A 12,555-nucleotide genomic window follows, 5' to 3' on the forward strand; every position below is an offset into this window, starting at 1 on the left:
TCTTTGAAGATAGATTCTGTTCAAGTTATACTTAATTTTGGATATTTTCCGCCTCTTGAACGTAATATATGATTAGGAGACTAAATAGGGGTTATGTATATGTTCAACAAACTAGTAACATGGAACTTGACACTTGAAAGAATACAATGATAAAATTAAAATTAAAATAAAAATATCCGAGATTAATACAAAATGGTGTTAGTTTTCATATATTTTTTCCCTTCCTGAAGGAGGGAAAACTCGTTAGAAAGAGCACAGGTTTGCGATTTAACAGTGCATTCATACTACTGGAGCAAACTATTTGACCGTTCATTCGATTTTCCCGCACTCCGAGCCAAACTAAATATAAAGTTAACGGAATGTAAAGCGTTCGAATCTAAGGCAGTGGCGGAGTATGAGTGATTAAAATATGATACATTAATGAATTCAGGAAAACAAATACAGCATTTTGAATCTCTAAAAAAAATGCAATCATATTTTTGCTTTCCGAGCGTAAGCGAATGGCTAGTTTAATGTTTTCTGGACGTATCATAACTAGTACAGCACGGAACAATAGGTCTACCGTCTGTGTCGATTTTTATGGGACAGATAATCTCCAAAACTATCGGACTGATTGCCAAATTTTAGGTGTATAATTTTTTTTTCCCTAGACATTAAGATATCACAAAATTTTGCCCAATAAACGTTATTTAAATTTTTAAAATAACAGACTTGTGGTTTATGAATCCAGTTAAATTTTTACTCTAGACATCCAGATTGTTGAAAAAAAAGATGCAAAATTGCTTTGAAATCTTGCAAACGTTTTAAGGTTATCGGAAGCATTGTAAATCGTTAAGAAAATTTATCTGATTATGCCCACCCATCTTAAAATTTGGCCGAATAAATGTTATTTAAATTTATAAAAGAATATACCCCTGCATCCTCAGTGCTGGTTTATATATGAACCAGTACTGATTTGTGTCGCCTTCCCCCTCCAAAAATTGATGACGTCATCTTTCATAAATGTTATTTAAATTGCATAAAGAACATACTGGTGCACTACAGACCTGCTGCACTTGCGAGTTAAAACTCCATGTAGAGTTTCTACCCTCGATATCTAGATCATCAAAATTATATAACATTTTACAATTTAATTTTTCAAAAAAGTGGGATTTGTTGAATTAGAGAAGAAAGAAGTATTTTTATGGTTGTCATTTTTTTTTTATTGTCATTATTTTTGAGATGGCGATATCCTCTTTGTCTTTGAGGTTATGGATCAGGGAACTATTGTCGAAATAACTTTTGACCAATTTTTACTTCCCGAGCGTAAGCAAAGGAAGTATTGTAATCGAGTCCGTCGGTCGACTCTCTACTTTTACGTTTTCTCGATCTTTCATGACCCCTAGAAGACGAAGAAATAGGTCTCCTATTTCCGTCTGTCTGTCCGTCTGTCCGTCTGTCCGTCTGTCCGTCTGTCCGTCTGTCCGTCTGTCCGTCTGTCCGTCTGTCCGTCTGTCCGTCCGTCTGTCCGTCCGTCTGCCGTCCCGGATTTTTATTAGACAGATAATCTCCGAAAGTACTCGACCGATTGTTGTGAAATTTTGTACTTATATTAAGAATATCATGTAGATGGTAAAACGCTAACCAAAATTTGTCTAATCATCCCCACCACTAATGCGATGACGTCACTTCAAAATTGTACATAGTAAATGGGTTTTCAATTGTATAAAATAACATAGTCCTACACATGTAGTTTACAACTCTGAATCGACTTTTCACCCGAAACGTCCAGATTTTTGGAAAAAAAATCAAAATTATAAAACAACATTTTGAAATTTAATTTTTAATCTGCTAACCAGAATGCTTTGAAATGTTGCAGATGTTTTAAGGCTATAAAGAGCATCATAAATCTTTAGTCAAAAAATATTTGCTTATCCCCTCCAAAAACTTGATGACGTCAGCTCAAAAGTTTGTGGAATAAATCATATCTAAAATGTACAAAATATGATGAGTCTGTACTTGTGATCTATCACTCCATTCATATTTTTTGGATTTGCATATACAGGGTGACTCAAAAAAATTAATGAATGCGTAAATTTATTTTACTGATTTACTCAGAAACTACAAAACCGAATGCTTTGAAATCTTGCAGATGTTTTAAGGTTATAAAGAACATAATAAATGTTTAGTCAAAATATATTTGCTTATCCCCTCCAAAAAATTGATGACGTCAGCTCGAAAGTTTGCCGAATAAATCCTATCTAAACTGTAAAAATATGATGAGTCTGTACTTGTAATTTATCACTCCATTCATATTTTTTGGATTTGCATATACAGGGTGACTCAAAAAAATTAATGAATGCGTAAATATATTTTATTGATTTAATCAGGAACTACAAAACCGAATGCTCTGAAATCTTGCAGATGTTTTAAGGTCATAAAGAGCATAATAAATGTTTAGTCAAAATATATTTGCTTATCCCCTCCAAAAACTTGATGACGTCAGCTCGAAAGTTTGCCGAATAAATCATATCTAAAATCTACAAAATATGATGAGTCTGTACTTGTCATTTATCATTCCATTAATATTTTTTGGATTTGCATATACAGAATGACTCAAAAAAATTAATGAATGCGTAAATATATTTTATTGATTTAACCAGGAACTACAAAACGGAGTGCTCTGACATCTTGCAGATGTTTTAAGGTTATAAAGAGCATAATAAATGTTTAGTCAAAATATATTTGCTTATCCCCTCCAAAAACTTGATGACGTCAGCTCGAAAATTTGCCGAATAAATCATATCTAAAATGTACAAAATATGATCAGTCTGTACTTGTGATCTATCACTCCATTCATATTTTTTGGATTTGCATATACAGGGTGATTCAAGAAAATAAATGAAAGCGAAAATTTATTTTACTGATTTACTCAGGAACTACAAAACCGAATGCTTCGAAATCTTGAAGATATTTTAAAATTATCATAAGCATGGTAAATTTTTGATCAAAATGTATTTGGTCGTCCCCCCTAAAAAATTTATGACGTCACCACAAAATTTTGCTGCATAAATCCTATCTAAAATGTACAAAATATGGTGAGTCTCTTCTTGTGATTTATCATTCCATTCAAATTTTTTCGATTTGCATATACAGGGTGACTCAAAAAAATTAATGAATGCGTAAATTTATTTTATTGATTTAATCAGGAACTACAAAACCAAATGCTTTGAAATCTTGCAGATGTTTTAAGGTTATAAAGAGCATAATAAATTTTTAGTCAAAATATATTTGGTTATCTTCTACAAAAAACTGATGACGTCAGCTCAAAAGTTTGCCGAATAAATCGTATCTAAATTGTACAAAATATGATGAGTCTGTACTTGTGATTTATCATTCCATTCATATTTTTGCATTTGCATTTGCAGGGTGACTCAAAAAAATTAATGAAGGCGTGAATTTATTTTATCGATTTAGTCAGGAATTACAAAACAGAATGCTTTGAAATCTTGGGAATATTTTAAAGTTATTATAAGCATGGTAAACTTTTGTTCAAAATGTATTTGTTCATCCCTCCTAAAAAAATTGATGACGTCACCCTTAAATTTTGCTGCATAAATCCTATCTAAAATGCAAAAAATATGATGAGTTTGTACTTGTGATATATCATTCCATTCATATTTTTTAGATTTTCTTAAGAGGTGGTTCAAAAACAGGCGCCGTATACCTGAGTAAATTGTTTCGTTATTTTATTGATTATAAGAAATCAATATTCAAAACGACCCAATTCATTTTCCCGAAAATTTGGGAATACAATAATTTTATTCTTAGTATTACACTACATCTATCCCAACTGATATACGTGTCCTTGCAAAAATGTTGATGACGTCATCACAATTTTTTTTAAATTCCCACTACAAAAATGTAATGAGAAAAAAAAACACAATAGGCATGCAGTCGTCAAGTTTCCGACAGCGAGGGAAGTACTGTCTAAACTCTTTAGACCAATTTTTTGTATTGCGGCTGCGCGTAATTGTTAGCTTAGCAACAAAATGGAAGAAATCAGGAGATCAAATTAATTTTTTACTTCCCGAGCGTAAGCAAAGGAAGTATTGTAATCGAGTCCGTCGGCCGACTCTCTACTTTTACGTTTTCTCGATCTTTCATGACCCCTAGAAGACGAAGAAATAGGTCTCCCATTTCCGTCTGTCTGTCCGTCCGTCTGTCCGTCCGTCTGTCCGTCCGTCTGTCCGTCCGTCTGTCCGTCCGTCTGTCCGTCCGTCTGTCCGTCCGTCTGTCCGTCTGTTGTCCCGGATTTTTATTAGACAGATAATCTCCGAAAGTACTCGACCGATTGTTGTGAAATTTTGTACTTATATTAAGAATATCATGTAGATGGTAAAACGCTAACCAAAATTTGTCTAATCATCCCCACCACTAATGCGATGACGTCACTTCAAAATTGTACATAGTAAATGGGTTTTCAATTGTATAAAATAACATAGTCCTACACATGTAGTTTACAACTCTGAATCGACTTTTCACCCGAAACGTCCAGATTTTTGGAAAAAAAATCAAAATTATAAAACAACATTTTGAAATTTAATTTTTAATCTGCTAACCAGAATGCTTTGAAATGTTGCAGATGTTTTAAGGCTATAAAGAGCATCATAAATCTTTAGTCAAAAAATATTTGCTTATCCCCTCCAAAAACTTGATGACGTCAGCTCAAAAGTTTGTGGAATAAATCATATCTAAAATGTACAAAATATGATGAGCCTGTACTTGTGATCTATCACTCCATTCATATTTTTTGGATTTGCATATACAGGGTGATTCAAGAAAATAAATGAAAGCGTAAATTTATTTTACTGATTTACTCAGGAACTACAAAACCGAATGCTTCGAAATCTTGAAGACATTTTAAAATTATCATAAGCATGGTAAATTTTTGATCAAAACGTATTTGGTCGTCCCCCCTAAAAAATTTATGATGTCACCACAAAATTTTGCTGAAAAAATCCTATCTAAAATGTACAAAATATGGTGAGTCTCTTCTTGTGATTTATCATTCCATTCAAATTTTTTCGATTTGCATATACAGGGTGACTCAAAAAAATTAATGAATGCGTAAATTTATTTTATTGATTTAATCAGGAACTACAAAACCGAATGCTTTGAAATCTTGCAGATGTTTTAAGGTTATAAAGAGCATAATAAATTTTTAGTCAAAATATATTTGGTTATCTTCTACAAAAAACTGATGACGTCAGCTCAAAAGTTTGCCGAATAAATCGTATCTAAAATGTACAAAATATGATGAGTCTGTACTTGTGATTTATCATTCCATTCATATTTTTGGATTTGCATATGCAGGGTGACTCAAAAAAATTAATGAAGGCGTGAATTTATTTTATCGATTTAATCAGGAATTACAAAACCGAATGCTTTGAAATCTTGGGAATATTTTAAAGTTATTATAAGCATGGTAAACTTTTGTTCAAAATGTATTTGTTCATCCCTCCTAAAAAAATTGATGACGTCACCCTTAAATTTTGCTGAATAAATCCTATCTAAAATGCAAAAAATATGATGAGTTTGTACTTGTGATTTATCATTCCATTCATATTTTTTAGATTTTCTTAAGAGGTGGTTCAAAAAAATTAATGAAGTCAATTTATTTTATTGATTAAATTAAAGGCAACACTTATTATTAGTATTACACCCCAACCAACCCAATTTGGTAGACACAAAATTTGTTAAAGGAAAAACTCGGTTGAAACATAAGGGTAGCACGCTTATTTACATCGACTTTAACATTACAGACCTGCATTTGTTTTATGCGTTCACTTGATTCCGCGAATGTGAAATAGACATGTTTATAATCAACCAATTGTGAATTTCACCGTCAAGAATTAAAATAAAACCCAATGTTTTATATAATAAGCGGAAGTCGAAGCAATAAAACCGACGGTCGTTTTGTTTACAGTTTCTCTGTTTGGCTCTCACGTATGCTGTTACGTCTGTCATCTTAAATTAAGAATGTTTATACATACACGATTTTCAGTTGCCTCTGATACGTAGGTATACGTGAGTAAATTGTTTCGTTATTTTATTGATTATTACAAATCAATATTCAAACGACCCAATTCATTTTCCCGAAAATTTGAGAATATAATAATTTTATTCTTAGTATTACACTACATCTATTCCAACTGATATACGTGTCCTTGCAAAAATGTTGATGACGTCATCGCAAGTTTTTTTTAAATTCCCACTACAAAAATGTAATGAGAAAAAAAACACAATAGGCATGCAGTCGTCAAGTTTCCGACAGCGAGGGAAGTACTGTCTAAACTCTTTAGACCAATTTTTTCTAATAATAATAGTACAAGTCTTTTCTTAATAATTAAGCTGAGTGTTATTTCATAACGTTCTTAGACCATTTTCTTGAAGGCGACGATTAAAATAATTTTATTTAACAACTTTCCATCTTTAGGAAACTCTTAAATATTCATAAAATTTCACAATAATCAGATTAAAAATATCCATGTAACTAATTTACAACTAACGATAGACAACTAAAACTGGAAACATGAAATAAGACGTTCCCCAGTGCAGTACTTCTCTGTATTATCATTTAAGAAAAAATATATATCGTTCTATTAACAAAATGACGTATATGTGTAAAAATCTAAAATCTTATATGTATATATAACTTGACCTTACCATAGGGACCATTTTTACTTTCCTAGTATACGCTCACCTTTTGTCGTCGTTTTATAGCTCCTTGAACATGTTCGTCTGTCTGTTGAGTGTTGTGTATTGGCGACTTTACACATACGCATTTTAAAAATATCCTGTGTATGGTAAAATTCTAACAAAAATTTATTCCTATCTTAACATGTGTAAAATATAAAGGGTGTTTCAATATGATTTTCATCTAATTAGCTTTGAAATCGCTTCAACTCCTATCTTTCCCTTGATAAAAATCAGCAACCATAGGCGACTAGATGAAAATCACTTTGAAACACTTTGTTTAATATGTTTCTCTGCCTGCAGGTTTATTTGTAACACTGGACAATGGGCCAATTAAATTAATAACCAGATTTTATCCGTTCATCCCTTCCAAAAAGTTGATGACGTCATCTCAAAACTTTGCAAAGTCAATTTCATTTGGAATGCCCGGAAAAACATGCTTCTGTAGCTGTAATTTCTTCGTACACTACTATTCGTTTTCATTATATATACAAGTGTCCCAAAATAATTAACAAATCAAGCAATTTATTTTGTTGGTTAAATCAAACCGGATTACCTCATGTTCCTGAAATAGTAATACAATGCTGTTGTTATCAATATTACACCATCTCTCAAATTGGTAACCCTGCCCCTACTAAAAAGTTGATGAAATATAAGTATAAGTAAGTGTTATAAACGAGTCCATCCCTGCTTTTACGTTTTCTCGAGCTTTCATGACCTCTAGAGTATGAAGAAATAACTAGGTCTCCCATTTCCGTCCGTCTGTCTGTCTGTCTGTCGTCTGTCTGGATTTTTATTAGACAGATAATTTCAGAAACTATTTGAACAATTGTTGTCAAATTTTGTATGTACATGAAGAATATCCTGTGGATAGTAAAACGCTCACCAAAATTGGCTAAGCATCCCCGCCACCAATGGGATGACGTCATTTCCAAAATTTGCAATAATATATATTTTTAATTTTAAAAAATAAGATACTCTTGCACTTTTGGTGTATGAATCTGTGTTGAGTTTTCACCCTAGACGTCCAGATTTTCGGAATAAAAATCAAAACTATATAACATTTTGCATTTTAACTTCGATTTCAATGCTCTGAAATCTTGAAAACGTTTTAAGGTTATTTATTCCTTTATCCCCTCCCTAAAATTTTATAACGTCATCTCAAAATTTTGAATCTATACTTGTGATTTATCATTCCATTAATGATTTTTAGAAATGTTTATACAGGTGACTCAAAAAAATTAATGAATGAATTAGTCAATTTATTTTACTGATTAAAGTAAGGAGGGGTCACTCCATTTTATTATTCTTAGTATTACACTGCACCTACCCAAATTGATATACATATTCTCGCAAAAATGTTTTAATTTTACAAAGGAAAAACTCATTTGAAATATACGTGTAGCACGTTTCTTTACATGTACATAGATATGTTTATTTTAAACTTCTAAGGGTTCCCATAAAATAATAAAATTCGCAACTTCGAATTTTATAATTTTTCGATCAAGCTAGATATTATATATATTATTGTACTTCAGGGACGAGGGAAGTTCTATCGAAATAACGTTCGATCATTATTTTTCATCCCACTTGAAAAATACATGCTTCCTCTTATATTAATACACAACTATTTTTATTTTAACTTATAGAGGTTATCGTAATAAAGAAATTAAAATCATAGAATTAAATTATGTAAAAAAGAACCGGACTTGTTTCATTGATTGTGTCTCAGACCATTAATTATAATTAGCATAAAAGGGGGTGAGCCAAGTTCCTAGAACACTCGTCCACTAGCACCTTAATAAAAATAATGGCTACTAGATTACGCTGCATAAATATAGTACATAACAAGGAAATACATTACTACGTTCCATTCAGAAATTTTTATGCATATGGTTGCTTACAAATTTTATTTTTACAAAGTTGTACGTAAATTTTCACATTGTTCATTTTTGCATTGAATCAAAGAATCATTATTAATGATTTTTTACTAATACCACGTGCGTAATTAAAATAAAAGGCCTGCAAACTCACATTACGACAAAAAATTGTCAACAATATACAAAGACTACTACTAGGTTTTACTCAAAAAGAGTTCTAAGTGGCCACGTGAGATCACACTATACATGTTAATTACTCCAATAACGAATCATACTTTCTAAAAGTAAATAAAACAATCGATACCAATACAAACAGCCTTCAATTTATATTTCACACCGCCATGAATTTTATTCGCCTATTAAAAATATTTAACAATTAAACCAGAAGCCATTGTTCTCAAAGTGAGTAAACCTCGCTCGTTGAAATAAATAAACCCATGTCCTAGACCTACCTTGATACTCCCGGAATCAGTTACCCTGACCCATGACACCAGTTCAACAGCACAAACAATTCCAAACAAAACAAAAATCCACAAAGGCACTCGTTTGATGGGCACGTGCCGCCGAAGCCCGAAGCCCGTAAATATATCGAACCACAAAAAGCTAAATCGATAGAGCGTTATTAAAGTTCTATGTAGTTGAGGAAGGTTAGTTAAGTCGCGCAATCCGGGCAAAGCACTCAGATCCACGTGCTTCTATAGACGAAAGAGCACTGGCCTTCAGCGTGGTAAACCAAACACGGCGCAACATCATCGCGACGCACTTACATGCGGCTTCTGATAACAACGCAAGGTATCTTTCGGTATTTGTTGTTGTCCTGTGTTTAAAGGACTTTCGGGAGGAAGAGTAAACAACCGGAGTCTGTTTACGACGCTTCAAACTCTACAAATCGAGTGAACTTCTCGTGAATACAACTCAGGAGTTGGAGCATGCCAACAACCCTTTTGTGACGCTGAAATTAATTTGAAATGAATGGGTTTCGTTCTCGTGGTGGAAGTTGTTAAAGTCGACCACAAACCACAACAATAAAACGTTCGTTATTAAAAAAAATGCACACGTCACGGATCAGCTTTTATCTATTGGTACATCAAATGTATAAAGAAGTCTTGAGGGCACAAGTTTTTCAGTAGTGTGAATATGTAACAACACTGGCTTGTTATCTATTGAAAGACGTCATGCCGTTATTTATTTTGAATAAAATTACACTCACATTAAGCTAATATTTAAGTGAAAGTCATTAAGTTAACAATTTGCTGTTGAATTAAAATAATGTAAATACTTATTACTTTACTTTTTATGGAATGGAGGCTATCGCAGCATACCGTCAAAATGATCCCTTTTTAACTTACTACTCTAAAAATCTCACGACTGATTTTTAAAAATACCCTACAAACTTCAGTTTAGTATGTCGCTCTTCCACAAATAAACCGCATTGTCTCCACAAAAAACACTATTATTTTAAATACAAATTACTCTTTTCTGTGACTAGTAGTAAGAGTGGTTGCGGTTTCAAATGAATTAAAGGGGGTCGTCACACAGATCACAAGTACTCCGACATATGACGAGAAGAGATGAGATGACGTCATCATTGTTTCCAGTAAAATTATATCTTTTTAACTCCCTTGTTTTTCAACAAGACCAGAAAAAACTGTGGCTTTAAAAACATGGTTGTAATGATTTTCTCGTGCTGCCATTATCGTTTTCCACAGTAATAAAATTCCAAGCACTCAAAGTTCCCCCTTACTAACCTTTTGGTGCAACTTTGGCTGATATAGAGCAGAAAACTTGCGAAAACTTAAACAAACTATTCGAAATGCTTATATGGATAGAAATCTTTTTATTTTAAATGGTGTGTTGAAACTTCTACGCACCTATTAGCAAACTCACCGCCGGATGTCCCTTAAGCTTCATTTTCTGCATTCACATTCAAATTTTACACAGAAAACCGTGGGGAAATTAACAACGAGCAAGATGAAGACAACGTAACTGCCATTTTAGCTTCTGTGTTAAAGCTATTCTCTAGTCACCGTTTACACCAAACTAAAACTTAGTCCTTTGAATGAATCCTGTTCATGTGACACTCTGTGGCTATTAATTTATTTAATCATCAAATGTCAGCTCAATTAAAATGAAACTGTGGCTCTGATATCTGATTAAACAGACCTTTTATATAATAATAAAGTTTAGGATTACCTGATAATTGAATAACTGACCTTAATATAACTATTGACATTACAATGTTGTTCAGAATTACATATCACAAGAAATTATTATTGTTAATACATACGAGTCATTAACATAGTCTGTTTTTTCTTTTTACTTATTTTCTGATAAACACTGTCCGAAGTGTTGACAGCTTCGATTTTATAACAGAGAGCGAGTGATGTTCTGGTCAAACCTTTACGAAAATTAACAAAGGAACAGCAACTCATCTCGTATATCTGATATTAGCACATGCTTCTGTGGCAAAATTTTAATGTAAAAACGACTTGTTTGTGACATATATTATAATAAACATATAATAAGGCAGACTCTGGCACAAAATCAATATAACGCTTAATATTCAAATTAGTTTAGATGAATACTGAATTACTTGTCGTAATATAGAGCATCCTATGAAATTAAGTTGATAAACTTGATCTAAGGTAGTTGACAATCACCCCAACCACTTCGGTTATAAGATTGTGAACTATTGTGTGTTACCTGTGTTCATTTTGCTTTTAATACGGTCCATTTCGCGAATTTTTATTTTGGCAAGAAAATCAAAATTGTATACAACCTAATTTAGAAACTCCAAAACCGACTGCTCTAAATTCTTGCAAAAGTTATGGTAAACATGGTAAATCGCTAATTAAAATTTGTCAGTTTACACCCTCCAAAAACTTGATGACGTCATCTCAAAGTTTTGGGGTATAAATGTTATGTAAAGTGCAAAATATAAACTCAATTCAGTTTTCAACACTAACAATAACATGTTTGATCTTGTCCTTACTAAATTTTCTTGCAGTAGTTCGAAGGCTAGTGAGTCTTTAGTTCTTGAGGATTTACAGCACCGTTCTCTGTTAATATCTAGTGATCTTAAAAAGTCTTTTAATAAATTGCTTCCTGGTCGCGGTTGTGCTACATATAATTTTCTTAAAGCTGATTATGCATCAGTACTTGGTGCAATTTCGTTAGGCGATTGGTAGTTTTTAGAGAACTCAAGTGACATTAATTTGATATGTCGTCATTCTATGATACTTTATATAAAGTATTAGACAAATGTGTCCCTAAATTTATTCCACGAAAGTTTACTTTTCCGCCTTAAGAAAATTAGTAGGAAATTTCGAGTTTGGAAGAAGTATAAGAGATTTGGAAACCCACGATCTTGAGATTTACAAATGTTTACGAAGGGATATTAAGTATGACATTGATATTGAACACAGAAAATTTAACAGCAAAGTAGAAAAAGATTTAAATGATAATCCAAAAGATTTTTGGCGTTACATAAAATTAAAAAATGGCAACAACAGTATTCCTAATCAAATCACATTCGGTGGAGCCCAAATTTCTGGTTTGTACAATTTTGTCAATTCTTTTGTAGCATATTTTCACTCCGTCTACAATCCAATTTCTAATTCTGTATTTAATACCACATCTATCTCTGATATTCCTATTGTATTATCTTCAGTTACTGAAGAGGAATAACGTCTTATTTTCTTAATTTTTTAAAATAAATTTGCAAGTGTCTTTGTCTAATCGCTTTTTATTATGCATATTTAATCTCTCTTTGAAGCTGGGTACTTTTCCCGTTTAAGAACGGCAGTCCAGTTGCTATTGAGAATTACAGTCCCATTGGTTTGATTAATAATTTTTCTAAAGTTTTTGAAGACATCATTTTTGGGAACATTTGTTTCCAAGTTAAACAATTAATCTCTGATTGTCAACATGGATTTTT

General features: G+C 32.3%; 1 protein-coding gene across 1 annotated transcript in view; it reads right to left on the bottom strand.

Moving 5' to 3' along the window:
* LOC135126892 (ecdysone-induced protein 74EF) overlaps positions 1 to 9,312 on the bottom strand; it is a 380,527-nt gene extending 371,215 nt beyond the window's left edge. Inside the window, exon 1 of the mRNA XM_064053102.1 lies at positions 9,071 to 9,312. The gene's annotated coding sequence lies outside the window, so the exon portion shown is untranslated. The remainder of the gene's footprint in view (positions 1 to 9,070) is intronic.
* Between the last annotated feature and the right edge of the window lie 3,243 nt (positions 9,313 to 12,555).

The sequence above is a fragment of the Zophobas morio genome, unplaced genomic scaffold (assembly GCF_036711695.1).
Source record: "Zophobas morio isolate AGI-343-1 ecotype UQ-CSIRO unplaced genomic scaffold, CSIRO_AGI_Zmor_V1 ptg000011l, whole genome shotgun sequence".
Lineage (NCBI taxonomy): Eukaryota > Metazoa > Arthropoda > Insecta > Coleoptera > Tenebrionidae > Zophobas > Zophobas morio.